The sequence below is a fragment of the Tympanuchus pallidicinctus genome, unplaced genomic scaffold (genome assembly GCF_026119805.1).
Source record: "Tympanuchus pallidicinctus isolate F22 unplaced genomic scaffold, pur_lepc_1.0 scaffold3, whole genome shotgun sequence".
Classification (NCBI taxonomy): domain Eukaryota; kingdom Metazoa; phylum Chordata; class Aves; order Galliformes; family Phasianidae; genus Tympanuchus; species Tympanuchus pallidicinctus.
In genome coordinates, this window is record NW_026294747.1 from 87,122,512 (window position 1) to 87,138,213 (window position 15,702).

Sequence of the window (15,702 nt, forward strand, 5' to 3'; positions counted from 1 at the left end):
AACAAATTAACATAAACAGTTGAACAACAGAATTCAACTGTGGGATTAATTTAAAGTAAATTTTAGTTTTATTTGCAATGACTTAGTATTTTGTCACCCCTTGTGTAGATGTAGGCTGTTGTATTTCAGTTCGGAAACCTATGCGTATAAATGGCTGCTTAACATCTCAGTCCCTTGGGTGAGGACTTTATGGTTTGTCATCTCGCTCTAGCTATTAACTGAGTAAGGTTATTAGTTCTTTTTTTGATAATAGGCTGTCTCTCCATTTAATAATAAGAGCTTCTGGAAAAGTAATATACCAAAAACCCCTTCTTACAAAAATTTAATGTTTTCAATAAAACCTGATGGAAATAGGTTTTATAGTCTTAATGGAAATACTCTCAAGGAAAAGCAGTATCTCAACCAGTTGTAATAATGAAACAGTTTTGTCAATATGGAAACTTGAACCTAGAGGTAAGTATGGTTGATACTTTTTACTTTAAGCAGTCATAACTATTAGTTTGTATAAACTATACTAAACTGTAGAAAGTATAAAGTATTGGTATATAGAGAGTGTACATCAGCATATTTTGTTGGTTTTTTGTATAGTAATTTTTGTCAGTGATAATCATGCTTTGTTGCAACATAACTTCTCATTTTTACTGATGGGCATTGTGGGAGATACTCCCCCGAGGTCAATTTCTGGTTAAAAAGACAAAAGAAATATCTTTCAACATACCTACCACACATTAGTCATTGAACTGTATAAAACTTTGTATAAGCCCACACTCTGCCAGTAATAAAGAATGAGGAAATTAAAGGGATTTAAAAAAAATTCCCAAACCTTAATATAGGAAAACATTCATGTCTTAGTTTGATTCCTATAATCTCCCTTCTTCTTCCTTCTGTGCTGAAAATCACACTGCAGAAAATTTTTGTACTTTCCAGCTGCTCTGTCCCCACGTCAAACTGACTCTGAGTACTGTCTGTTGACTTGCTGGCTTTCACCACACTCTGCTCCTTTCTCCACTTGTTTGGCTTCAAGAAGAGTCCAGTTGCCTTGATTTTCTACTTTCTGTCTTTCTATACTGCATTTCTTCTGCAGTAACAATAATAATATTGTAACATGTCAAGGATAACCCAGAACAAACTAATTAACAAGTCAGCATTAACAAATTGCCCCAGGCTGGTTGCAGACAAGCCCTGCAATGTGCTTGAATGTTGCAGTGGTGAGAGGGGCACTGATGTTCCCCCAAAGCTCTTGCAAAGCTTCCTTTGTCTTGGTGTCACTGGCCCAAGCCTCCTGAGCCACTGATGGGTGCTGTTTGTCTCTGCCATTGCACGGCTCACAGGCCCCTGACAGCAGTACTTACCCTGCACTGCTGACACATGGAGGTAACTCTTTTGAAGGAAAGGTTTAAAATAATTTTAAATCAAGCTCCATTCAATAGAAAGGGAGAGTTTTATTTAGATTGTCACAATATCCCTGATTATGTCTGTATTGGGATGTTATTTGGTCTGCTGTATTCCTCAGCTTAGCGTGGTATCTGGTGGAAATAGTGGAGAAATCACACAACAGTCACTATTGCAAGAAGTACACACGTACAAAAACACATAAGTGGCTTTTTATACCTAGAGCTATACATCTGTGGGATGTCTTAAAGGTTTAAAATAAAGCTGGATTGGTGTTATTTTTTCTACTCTGTGATATTTCCTATCTTTACTTTAATTAAAAACAAAATAATTGTAGCTTTGTGCAGTTTAGATCCCCCCCATCACTTTTTTTATATCCATATTATGCAGCCATCCATGATTCTGGGCAATAATTCAACCTAGTTAACCTTTTGTTTATTTTTATAACTTTACATTATGGGAACAACATCAAGGAAATTAAGTAATTTTGTTATTTCATTTGTATTATTGAATTTGTCTGAACTATAACTGAACCGGAATTCAAACTTCAGATATAGCGTGAGAAGGGAATTTTTGTTCTGATCATAGGTTAATTTTATACCAAGACCATTGGACAGAGACAACTGTCATATCAGAAGAGATCATAGTTGCAGCTGCCTGAAGGATGAAGGAGCCATTTGCACAGGAGGAAGGCAAAGGGAGCAAGGAACAGGCCTTCTTGGAAGGATAAAATCTCTTTCACGTCCCTAATCTATGTGTCATCCTCATGTAGGACCCAAATGGTATGTACAGAGCAGGACTGCAGTTCTTCTAGTTGCAACCTTTATAAGTAGGTTGTAGGAGCAGGGAATGTGCTTTGGGGTGCAGGCTAGAGAATTAGTTTTGATACCAGCACCAACTAGAATTCTGCGCTTAGGGCAAGCAGCCTGCTGTGGCAGTCCTGTTTGCCATCGTCAAACATTCACATGGTTCCTGGCAGAGAATGTCTGTTTGATTCTAGACATGTTATCACACATTCCTGGGCTAATGGCCATTATGGTTGAAATGAAGTAACTCAGATCAGTGATGGCAAACCTTTTCAGCATCTGGTACCCAATTTGTTATGAAAAGCACTGTAGCTTGCTGCCACTAATGCCCACCCAAATCTGTCAGTGCAAAACTTGGCATTGGTTCAAACACTGCAATCTTTGCTTAGACAATGGAAAGGCTTTTGTAATTTGAGTTGACTGTTGGATGTGTGTTATACGATACTGCTAGCATGGCTGCCTTTGTCTTCCTAAAAAAATATCTTTCTTCCTAGATTGCCATGCTAACACAGAGAGTTTAGTTCAAAAGAAATATTTGATGTCTGCTGCATTTCTTTTCTCATCTGTATAGGATAAGAAAGCTCTTTAACACCCAAAGCATTTCCCTAATTCTCTGCATCCAGTGTTCAGTCCAAAATTGACATATTTTCTTTCAGAATAATATACATCAATACGGTACAGGTACTTGTGTGGAATATTTTCTATTCACAAAAGTTTCTCTCTAACCCCTAACCCTGAGACTATTTTATGCCCTTAGGGACAACGGTTTCCATTCATTCCAAAATTACTTTTAGTTGACAGTTACTTTTAATGAAATTGAGGGCTGGCTTAAAAGTTTAAATTTGCAGACGTTATTGCAACAGACACTTCAATTGAAAGCATGTTACATTGCCTAGCAGTAGATATTTGTATCTGAGTTCCAATTATTTGTTTATGTGTTCTGAGGCCTTGTTTGTCCGTTTTGTTTTGTTTTGACTGTAGACATATACCAAGCTCGATTCTGCCATTCAGTGTTTTTTGGGGCTTTGTGACTTATCTATTTATGCATACTTGCTATTTTGGTTTCTTGTCCTCCAAATCTAAGTAGAATATTTACATTACTGTGCTCATTGCATTTTTCTCTGCTGAACCATTCACCTAAAAGCAGGATGTGAAAGCAGGGAGTGGTGATTAAATGCAGTCCTTTTCCAGCAGTGAAAAAAGGACAAGGTAACAGTAGTTCTGCTTGTTGAATGTGTGAATCCAAGGAGATGCACAGTGAGATGTGCCTGCAGCATATCTCAAAACTAGAATGTGAAGTTGTTTGGATCAATACTGAACAACACACCAACGGGGGCAATAGACTGAGACAAAACCAGAGCACAGCCTATTCATTTTAAGAAAAGTGAGAAGTGCCTGTCCAGCTATAAATCTCTAATTGTGTTTATTCTGTGTGATCTGGACAGATATTTACTCACCTCCTCTCCACCTATCCCTGTGCTGCTTTTGTCTCTTTCCAGCTTTCATCTTTAATTTCACTTTAATATTTACTGTGAGAGAATGGTCAGGTATGAGACAGGACAAAGCTTAACCACAGGGCAATCAAGGAGCTCTTCAGCAGGTGTTACTGCTCTGAAATTTGTCATAAGAGCAACGTTACAAATGAACTTGAGGCACCTCATTAGAAGAACACTATCTGGACCCTGTTACTGCATTCTGTCACAGCATGCAGTATGCATGGAAACAATCAAACTGAAAAATGGGGCTTCATGGTTACTGATATGCTGATTAGCCCATAATGTATTCTTTTCTGAACTACAGTACAGATTTTGATATTAGCTCATTCTAGGGGTGGAGTTGGATGTATATTCATTGCTCGGTTGTAACCTTAGACAACGAAGTGAACAGAGCTTATTCCTGTGTTTTTTGCCTTTCCCACAGATACCCTGCAAAGAACTTGGAAATCAAATAGAGCTGATTTACTGCTCTTTGTTGTTGTACTCAAAACACAACTTTTTTTTAAAGCAAGAATTTACCAAAGTGGTAGGAAGGCCAGTATTTTAGAGATAGTTAACGCAATACAAACATTCCACACACAGTTGATTAAATGAAAAGCAACACTAAATAACACTCTATCTATAGTACATATTTCATTCATTGCGCAGACCTGGCCTGAGGCTTGTTTAAAAAAGCACCAGATGTTTCTCTGAGAAATGTATTTGTCTTTGTGTGATGACAGATGCTCTTTGAAATCACAAAGTATGTAATAGCAGAGTTTGCCATTTGAAATCAGGAAATTCAATTTGTTTTCTCAGAGGCACAACTGAAGGGCAAAACCCAGTAAGAATTGCTGTATAAACTAATGCTTTTTAACATTATGTACTTGCCTTGCTACTTTGAACCTCATTTCCAACACTGTTCCCAGACAGAAATGGGAAAATCAGCTTCCAAACACAAGAGATCTCTGCCAATGGGATTTTTTTTCTTTGTACTTTCCTAGCATGCTGTTTTTCTTAAACACAACTTCACCTTTTTTATTAGTCACATCACATGGATCTGTAGGCTGTCTTTTAAATAATCTAGTCAAGACTCATGGGCTGAAAATGTGTTCAGTACAAGCTCATTGATTAAATGAAATTTATCAGTACCATGTAGTATATTCTTTCAGTAATTCTCATACTGCTGTGAATTAAAATGAAGCAAATTGACAGAAGACAAATTCGTGCATACGTTTGATAGTAGAATGGCTTAGTTTCATAGTTTGCAAAAAAAACAACAACCAAACACAAAAAATCATGCTTTAAAAAATCACAAAGAGAAGTGTAGAGTGCAAATTCATGGCGATGCATTAGTAATCCAGGCAAAACAATGTGCAAGCAAAAACAGGAGATTTGACTGAAAATAAGATTTTTACCAAACCTGCATCAAAATTGAGGGAAAAAAAAGCAGGCCTAAATTTAATTTTTTTTTTTAGCTTCTGTTGTAGATCCAGAACTTTTGTCTATTTCATGGTAAAGTTTACTGAGGTTCAAAATCAGGAATATTTTTGAGTATCCTTAACTTAATTTGTATGGCATAAAAAAATCATGTAAAACACAAGTGGTTTGGGAAAAGCTAAAGATACATTTTAAGTAACGAAAGAGAAGAAAAAGCAGTGGTTTAAACACTCTCATGATGTACATATCCTGTAACATGTCTGAATATGCAGGATGTAATTCCTCTCACGCTGAGAGAGACAGAGTTGTTTCAGGCTATAGCGATTTAAAGCAAAATTACTTTGAAGTGTGTAAGTTTGTTTTTGCTTTCCCTTTTTTAATCTTTTGGTGGTCTCAGTGCTGAGCATTTGTTTTGGAGTAAGCTCTGAAAAACTGTAATGATTATGTGAAAACTTTCAAATTCCTTTAGTTAAGAAATAATGAAATATATATATATTTTGAAACTCCTTTTGCTAAGAAATAACAACGTTTGTAAGAAAATTCTTTAAACTCCTTTTATTGGGAAATAATGATCTTGTAAAATATGTGGCACACTGTGATAGAAATAGCACAGAAAAATGTTTCTTGAAGTATCTTAACGTTTGTGCTTCAAGTACAGAATAATCAAAAGTGTTTGCATTAAAAATATAATCATTAAATCACAGTCCAGTTCCATTCATCCATGGCGATACAAAATATTCACAATTCTCTACTAATAAAACTTATTATGATTTTTTCCATTGCTTTGAATGTACCCAGAATGTGCACCCAATCCGTTTCTCACTTGTATGACTGGGTGGGTCAGTAACAATAACCAAGAGGACAGGAAATTAAGGGCCAAGACTTGTTCACACAAGAAAAGTAGTGTGAGTAAACTAGGATATACAGTATAGTACCCCTGGAAAAGGCAGCCCTGCCCTCTTGATCCTCCATTTCTCCCTGCCCTGTGCCAACGTCAGCATGTGCATGGCCTCATGCTAAAGTGGATTCAGAAACTAATCTGAGTTGAAACTGAGTTGTCAAGTAAGAAAAGAGGCTTGTTCGGTTTTGGCTAGCATAGTGACAGCATTAGGCTATTACTGGCAAGGAGGGAAAGTGAGAATTCTTGCCCTTAGACACTGTTTTAAGGTATCCTTGCCCCTTGATAGTAGGGAAAGTCTGGAGATCATAACTTTGGCATTTTACTTAGCATTTTGCCTCCCTTTTATTTTCTTCCAAATTCCTGCAGCATGTGCTGTAGACACACCAGAGCAGTTGGCTTTCAGATTGTCACAAGGAAGGAGAGGTCAGAAGCAGCTATTGGACTGTTTATTGGTCTTCTGGTTTACAGTATGATAACTTCCCCACCTTGAGAATGCCCTAGAGGAAAAAAAAAAAAAAGCGACACTGCAATACTGCAATGTAAGAAAACAGGTATTTCAGTGAAGTTGATTGGGCATATGTTTATATAAATGCAAAATGAGTATTTGAGAAGTCAGAAGTTGACTTAGAAATTCAGATTGCAGAGCTAGTATTGGGGAATTCCTGAATACAGCACTTCTCTAGATTTTCATAATGCATAACAGTAGCAGTGTGTTTATGTCTATTTACAGTAACTACTTGCTGATTACTGGAAAAGAAACCAACCCAAGCATCTAGTTAGATTATTTAAGGAAGTAATTATCGTATTCTTAATCCTGCAGTAACAAGTACACATGTGACCTGTCACTTTGGAACACTGTAGTCTTCACATCTTCAAGACTATCATTAATTTATGAGCAGTTCCTTCATTTTCAATTATTGGTAATGCTTAAAAGGTATTTCACAGAAAGATATAAATCTAAAATAGAAGGTATGTTATTTTCACCTGCTTTTTGATCACAACATAGAAATACATCCTGATATTTCATACATTCTTACATGGCATATATGACTTTGATTGCAGTATTTCTCTTAGCAGGCAGCATGCTCCTGGGAGAGTCACTTAGAGTATAGAGGGACTCATAAGCATGGGGATAACTCCCTGTGGGATTGGAGTCTTAGAAGTCATAATTTTACAATTTATTCTTTTTTGAGCATTTTTTCCAATTTTATATACAACAGCAGAGATCAAATTCCTATGTGTCAGACTTGCATTCAGTAGAGTGTTCATCTTCATTGTCTAAGTCACTAACTCCAGGTTTGAATTCCACAGATGAGGCAATTCAGCTGATGTTTTTTGTGGGACCAGTGTACCTCTCATCCTTGATATGTCATCTCTGCTTGTTCCTGTCAGCCTCTGCGCTGCATTTAGGTTCATCTCATTAAATGATCGGAAAATTATGCTGACAAAAAAAGTAATGTATTTACTGCTGTATTAGTTTGCTGAAATAGTGCATCACATAGTCAGATCCAATCACTCCTCCAAGGGCTGGCAGAGAGTATGCAATGACCAACAGCCTGGTTGTCCAAGGCCATGAAGAGCTAGAGAAGTCACTGGATGAATTTGAAGTGTGTGATGCCAATGGAGAGTCATAGACCCTTCCAGATATTAATTTTGATCAAGTAACTGAGTATTTCAAGTTACTCAAGATCAAGTAACTAAAAATTTCTATTTTAATTTTTGCATGAAAACTATATGCCTCATGAAGAATATGAGAGTATAAATTTCCTTGTGTCTAATTTCTAGCTCACCCACGCAGCAAGAAGGCAGGCATGCAAATTCTACCAGCTGTCAGTGAGAACGGATTTAAGGTCTCTGTGAAAATTTTCCTTGAAAACTCTTTCTACCAAAGTCAGCAGGCTTGGACATGGGTTCAGGTTATTACATTTTCTGAAATTAATGGCCAAGAGCAGAGTTTTGAGTCCAGTGGCTGAGAAATGTGAAATGCAGTGTTTGTGTAGGCAGATGATTTTTGTGCTTCAAGATAGGCACGACTGCACTTTCTGCTGAACTACATCTTCACTGAAAATATATATTTTTACACTTTATTTTCCGTTTGATTTTCAATAACCACTTCAGAAATTCAGTTCATGCCGTCCTATCAATAAGACTGTGGTCTAGAAACAGACATCTGGATTCATAAACTCCTTTCTCTACCATATAACAGAATCTCTTTCAATAGTTTATCTTCATGCACTTCTCCAAGACATTTTCTATGAATTTCGTTTTATCATTGAAGCTTCCATAATGTTTTGCATTTATTCTTTTGATTTTATCCTTATGATACTAAATTTAATTTAATATTCTTATAACAAGCAGCACACAGGGGCCATCAGCATAGACCAAATACACATAGAATTGTTACCAAATGTTCTTAGTATATATTTTTCAATGGAAGAAAAACAAAACATATCCATAGTATGACTTTTCAACATAGCCGCTTAATTAGTTAACAAACATTGAATAATAAGATGCAAATGAATTTCTTCAACATCTTTGAATTCTTCTATCTGCAAGACACAGAAGCTTTTCAGAGAGTGGGTGGTCTAAGAAATTGCCTTTTGTTCAACATATTTTCTTGAGATATGAATAAGTCTGTGTTTTACTAAATGAATCAGTGCAGCAGTGATATATCGTCAGACAGTTCACAAGGCAAATCAGTGGGGATGAGGGGAGAAAGCATGAATGAGCATCTTTTTGTAAAAGATAGACTATTGAAAGTAGGGGCTACTGGTAATGAGCTCCAGACATACTGCTATAGGAACGATAAGAACAGGAAATGCTTTGGGCAACACTATTCTGCAAAAATAGTCCTTTTAAAATGCAACATGGTTGGCCTGTCTTTAGCAGCATAGCTGTTGAAAGGATTACATTAAATGAATTGTACAATAGATGACTCCTGACAGGCTGGCTCCTCCTTGTTTCAGATTCTATGTTATGGATCATGTTTAGCTCTGGGACTGAAACAGCAGAGTCTTTCAACAGTTAACATGAAGAAGTTCAGCTAATCTTCTCTGTAGCTCCCTGTTATCTAGCATTAGTGAAAAGATTAAGAATATCAGCTTATTTTCATTTGACGGGAAAAACTGAGGTTTTTTTTCAGCCATGAAAAGAGGGCCTGACTCAATCTGGGAACACGCTGGCATTCAAACAACTATTCTTTGCAACCCAGACAGTTATATAAGATTCACTGGGTGCCACTGCCAATTTACTGAAAGTAATTTTTTGATATTGCACATCATTTCAGTGATGTCGTAAAGACACTGAAAACTGGAATATTTGCTACTTCTTGTTCTAAAGACTTTCTTAGTTTGGGAATGTCAGATTCTAAACAATGCAATTATTCATCATTAATTTTTTTTTCCGCTCTTCCCTCTGGAATAAACTATTTCAGGTCAAGCTTGTTGGGAAATTTCAGTGTGAGAGAGCAATCAGGCAACAAACAAAAGCAGAAGTTTGGTTGTCATGGATGTATTTTTAATGCATGTTCCAGGAGCCTTGCTTGTCTGAAGGTGTGCAGGTGTGTAAGCATGACTATAACTTATACAACACAATAACTATGTAGGTTCAAGGACTTTGCTATTGGCAGAAGAGAAAAAATCAACTCTTTCACTTAGCACTCTACAGTTTAGGCACAGAAAATTCATAGCAGATGTTCTTTGCAAAGATTTGTTTTGTTGGAGGAAGTATAACTTTTGAATACGTATTTTTACAAAATGCCCACCAGCACCTTCCCAAGGCATTTGTTAACTGCTTGGGTAAAAAAAGAGAAATATTTTTTTCCTCTACCAGATATTGGAGTTGAAAGAAATATATAATTAGATAATTACTTCATTGAATTATTGACTCCTTGCAAAAAAAAAAAAAACAAAAAACCCTCCTGTTATATAACTTCTTGTGCTTCTTTATTAGTTCTGGAGCCAAACTACTAAAATGTTAGGTAGTTCTCAATGGAACTCTCAGTCAGCAGTGAGGTACATGGTTTCCAAACTTCTTTGACTACAACTGTAGGCAGAAATTGTTTTATGAAACAGTATTTTCATAAAGTTTCAATGTTACGTTGCAGATGTATAGTTATTAAATTGGATAATTTATTATTAAAAAAATCTGAAAAATGGAAATATAATAGCTTGCTGAAAAAAGTCACATAAATCTGGCAGTAAATAGCATTATGGAAACATGGAAAAGATTTTCTGTGGAAGTTCTAAACATTTAAAAATATGAAGTATATGTTCTTATCTAACACAATGGGATGCATGAGGGACAAAGAGCTGATATGGCTGAGGTAAGCTCACCTTTCATATGCCATTTGAAGCCTATGAGAAGCAAAACATAAATTGAAGAGCTATTTTATTTTGTTGGAATTCAGAAACCAATTGGTTTGAAGGTGCCCAAGTCTTTATCTTAGATCAAATGTGAAAACTATTAATGGATACCTATGAGGTATGCTGTATACCCTTGGGAAACTTTTAAACTCCTTGGGAAGACAGAATTTCCAGACACCATTAGGAATCAGATAGAAATGATCAACCCATTAATAGTACAGTCTAGCAAACTATTCTTATTTTCTATCTTGATGTTTTGTCTTCTGGTCCTAAGCAAAGCATACGTTCTCGCTTTTGTTAATGTGAAAATAGGATGAAGCTTAGCACTTCCCATCCTATTTTCTTTTTTTTAATTAATTTATTTATTTTTAATCTTTTCAGAATAGACTACTGCACCTAATCGTAACTGTCTGGTACCAGTTTGGACTTTTTAGCATGTCTCTTCTTCTACTTAAGGCTAGATATATCTTATACACCTTTTATCACATTGTAAGCCCTAGTTTGATGTGTCAGACACTCAGTGATATCTAAAATTATGGCAAATGACTATATTGAAGCACTCAATTATTTTTGATTCTCTAGGACTAGAAAGAAGTTGTTAATCATAGCTCTGTAGAAACTGAAGACTTGGTCTTTGTAATGATGATCAGCATTTTGAAACATATTTTCTAAAGCCAAATGGTAGGAAAGACACGAGGAGAGCTTAAGTTTTGAATGGAACAGAACACAAACTAGAATTGCAGTTTAGAAAAAGATAAACATTTTTTCTCTAATCTGACTCTGTTAATAAAAAAGAAAAAAGGAAGTAATTTTCTTCCCTAAAATCAATAATCTATTATTCTGATGAAAATTGTATTCAGCTACCAGCCAGTTGCAATAATTGCGGAATCTGCTATGTAGTTTTCTACTAATTAGTGAATAATACTCCATAAAAGCAATTGCGTGTGAACTCTTTCCTTTAAAAACACAACCCTTGGGAGTTGACTTCCTTACTCTCCTTTGAAAATTCCATCCCTGGTATTTATTATTATATTAGTAAGTAGCTATTATTCAGAATTTGTTACTGGTTAATTACATTAATTGGACAAGGCAGATACGGAAGAAGTCTCATGACTGATTAATTACAGTAAATAGTTAATGTTGGGGTACAGTGAATTCTGCAAGAAATTCCACTTAGTAGATACAGAGAGTCCAGAAATAGGTATTTTCTTCTTCTGAAGACTCGTATCCTGTTGAAAGAAGTTTTCATTTTTCACATGGATGCACTTGCATTTTGTCTGAGGCTATTGACTGTCAAATCATAGAATCATAGAATGGTTTGGGTTGGGAAGGACCTTTGAATATCATCTTGTGTCACCTCCTCTGCCAAGGGCAGGGACAGCTTCCACAAAATCAAGTTGCCCAAAGTCTTGGGCATTATATTATATTATATCCATTGTGGCCTTGAACACCTTCAAGGTTGGGTCATCCACAGCTTATCTGGGCAATTTGTTCCAGTGCCTCTCCACCCTTTGAGTAAAGAATTTATTCCTGATGTCTTATCTAAATCTGTCCTCTTTGAGTTTGAAATTGTTATTCCCCCCTGCCCCCCTCCTATCACTACACACCCTAATAAAGAATTCTTTCCCATCTTTCATGTAGGTTTTCTTTAAGTACTGGAAGGTCAGTATAAGGTCTCGTGAGAGCCTTCTCTTCTCTAGTATGAACAACTCCAATTCTCTCAGTCTGTCTTCTTTTAAGAGGCACTCTAGCCATCTGATAATCTCTGTTCTGGAAGTGCTCAAACAGCTCCATATTTTTCGTGTGAAAAGAAAGATCTGGAGGTCCCAGATTTGGATGCAGCACTGCAGGTGTGTTCCAATTTTTCATCTACCAACCTCTTCAAGTCCCTCTCCTCAAGGTTACTCTCAATCCTTTTACTGCTGAGCATGTGTTCATGACGGAGATTGCCTCAACCCATGTGTAGGGCCTTGTGCTTGGCCTCCCTGATATTTGTTTGGGCCTGCTCTCAAGCCTGTCCTTGTCCCTCTGGGTGGCATCCCCTCCCTCCAACGTGATGACTACCCCACAGTCTTGCTGAGGGTACAGTCAATCTCACTGTCTATGTCACTAACAAAGATGTTAAATAATACGCATCAATACAGACCTCACTGGACATCAAAATGTTAAAAAAAAAAGCCCTAAATGATCGAGACAACATGGCTTATAAACCAATCATTGCGGTGAGTTTGTCACAAATGAAAATGACAGATTTATACTCAGAATCTTGGTGGGTACAGCATGAAAAGCAGTGTATTTATGACACAGACGTTTATTGGAGTAATGACTTTTCTCTCCCTAAGCAAATATAAATGGCACAAGGAATACAAGCTACAAGGAAATGAAGTATGGCAAATAAGTTCAGCCTGTTCAAGAGAACTTGAAATGACTTAAAAAAAGATGCTAATTCACAGATGACAAAATAAACAGGTACAAGTGCACATTACACACTTTCTGAATATGCTTTAATGTTATTGCTCCAAATGCCTGCTTAGATGTTTTTTTTTTTTGATTGTTTTAGGCAATTTCACTTGGCATAAGACTGTGATCTAAGTGGAAATGATAAAAGAGACATTGTCACAATGGAGCTAGTGGCTCTGAATCATACCTCCTGCATAACCATTTCTCTCTTTTACTGGACCTGCTAATATTAAGGATGCTTTTGAGCGTCTCTTCTCTGTTACTGAGATATTTACTATACTCTTGTGGTAAGCATTTTCATGGAACAAAGGGTCTGAGTAAAAGGTCTCTTTAAAGAACTGAACTGTGGTGACTGGAGATAACATATAAGTCAAGTCATTTCTATCCGTCAATTGAAGTACTCTTGCAACCCATTTAAGCATTGCAATTCTATCTTTAAATAAAGTTCATGGTATTATCACTTACTGTCTTCTTAGAAAGTAAGAGTAACAACAGTAAGCCAAATGAGAGGCTTCTGCAACCCAGCATGATCTTTCCAGTTGTGACATAGCAAATGACATCACACGGGTATAGGAAGGGTAAAAGCATGAGGTTTGAAGATTTGGTGGGCCCTGTATCTACAGGACTGTGTTATACAAAACTGAATTATGCACTCCATGTGGAAAGCTCTTTAATCCCGTTGTTGTTAAATCATATTATGTTAGAAAGGTTGAAAAGTCAAGATACTGAACATGAAATCCCAGATCTACATACTAAAAAAAATGTTTCTGAATTGGATTTCAATCATGAGGTTGTGTACACACGTAAGAATTTTATTTATTTATTTATTGAAATGCAACAGAAACATTAATATCATAGATTAAATTTGGGCTTTAGATTTCTGGCTTACTTTTCTAATACATGGATTATTTTGGTTCTCAATGTATGCATATTGTTCCAGCCATTATATTAAAATGGGAGCAGGAAAAGAATGGTAAGGCTTGATGTAAATGTATTGAAGGTTTGCCCTTCTGTGTCTTCTCTTTGTGATATATATCTTTTAAAACATCTGTCTTGTGCCAAAATCATTTGAACCAAGAACAGAGGACACTTCCTTCCACAGCTACCTTATGCCCTCTGAATGCAGTTGTTGAGAATAGAAAGCATAATGTGAATTTGGACGTGGATGGAGACACGAAGTGCATGAAGATTATATTTCATTCACATTGGAAAATAGAACCTCAGCAGTAAAAGATGTCAGCATTGTTGAGCCAGCATCTTAAAAAAATGTACTTATTCCAAAGAAGAACTAAATTTGCCCTACACAGAAGGAAATAATTCTTTGTAAAATTAATGTTGATGTGAACACTCATAAACACTGTGGCTACGGAATGCTGTAGGGAACGTGGACACCTTCCTCTTGCCACTCTAGTGATCAAACTTCCTGCTCTAATACATCAAGTTCTATTTTTAAGTAGATTGCTTCTGATTTACAGAAGACGGCATATAAGTAGTATAAGTAGTCTTATCTTCAGGAGTCTCCATTCTCATACACAGAAAGTATAATTTCTCCTCTTTTTGAGTTATATCGAATGCAATGCAGCACCTGTGAGACTGTGGATATCCCAGTGTTAGCAGAGATGGAAATGTAGTCTACTTCAATGTAAATTATGTCAATGATAATGGAAAACACCCTCAAACATTTCTACCACTTTCAGTGTAGCCGTATGAGGGCAAAATCCTACCTTTATTTTTTGTAGATAGGTACTGACATATGCTAGTGGAGTCATTTGAGACTGAAAGTGTCACCTGTTTTCTGTGATAATATAGACCAAAAGCTTGCATAAGCTGTAGCGTATACTGTGCACATGGATAAATCCTTTGATTTCTATGAGCGTTGATTAAAGCAGAAATTGATGCAATGTGTTTTAGAGATGCTTTAATCCCTCTCCATTTCATCCTGAATTATTCAGAACATTGAAAGTAATGCTTAATATAGCTAAAATTAATTAGTAGAATTAATTAGCTATTGGTTGATACATAGTACCTTAAATATGCAGGTGGTTCTCAATGAAACAAAAACAGGTTTTAGAAACCAAACTCTCAAGATGTCTCTCAGGCTGAGGCAGACTGATCAAATTCGGACCAAATCTGTTTTTCCTCCCACATCTGCTCTCAGTTTACATGCGAGTACATGAATTTAAAATCAGCACAATTACGTATGTGTAACTGAGAACAGAATTTGGCCCTTCAGCTGCCTCTGCACCTCTCCTTTCTCATAAAATTTTATTTTTCTTAGCAAATGATTTAAATATGTTCAGTTATGTTCTTGTTCAACATAGATATCTGCTCATTAGGCATCTGTGTTGTGGAATAAGCTGTGGATCAGCAGCTAAGCATGAGAGTTTAAACAGATCCCTATAAATGTTAGTTTGTTTCAAGTCCAGCAAAGATGTGGAGCTGTTCGTCTTCATTAAATAGCTGGTGTATCCCTGAGATTTTGGTATTTAAAGGGCATCATTTTCCATCCTACGCCTCATAATCTTCATATTGCACCTCTTCATTAAATATTACTTCCAGGCCATGATACTCTGCTTACTATTATTTAATTTTCTTTCTTTTTTTTTTCTTCTTTTTTTTTTTTTTTTTTTTTTTTTTTCCCATTACAACTCTTTCTTCAGAGCCAAAACTGGATTGCTCTTACAGGCAAAATCTTGGTGAAACTCCCATTGAAGCTGATGCAGCCAATAATTGGCTCTGTGTTTTCATTCAGATGACTCCTTTTAGTGGCAGCTGGCACACATTTAGGAAAGCTATAGGCACCCTTGGTCTCTATGTTATTCCCACTGATTAAGTCTAAAAAAGGATCTCAGTGCTTATTCCTT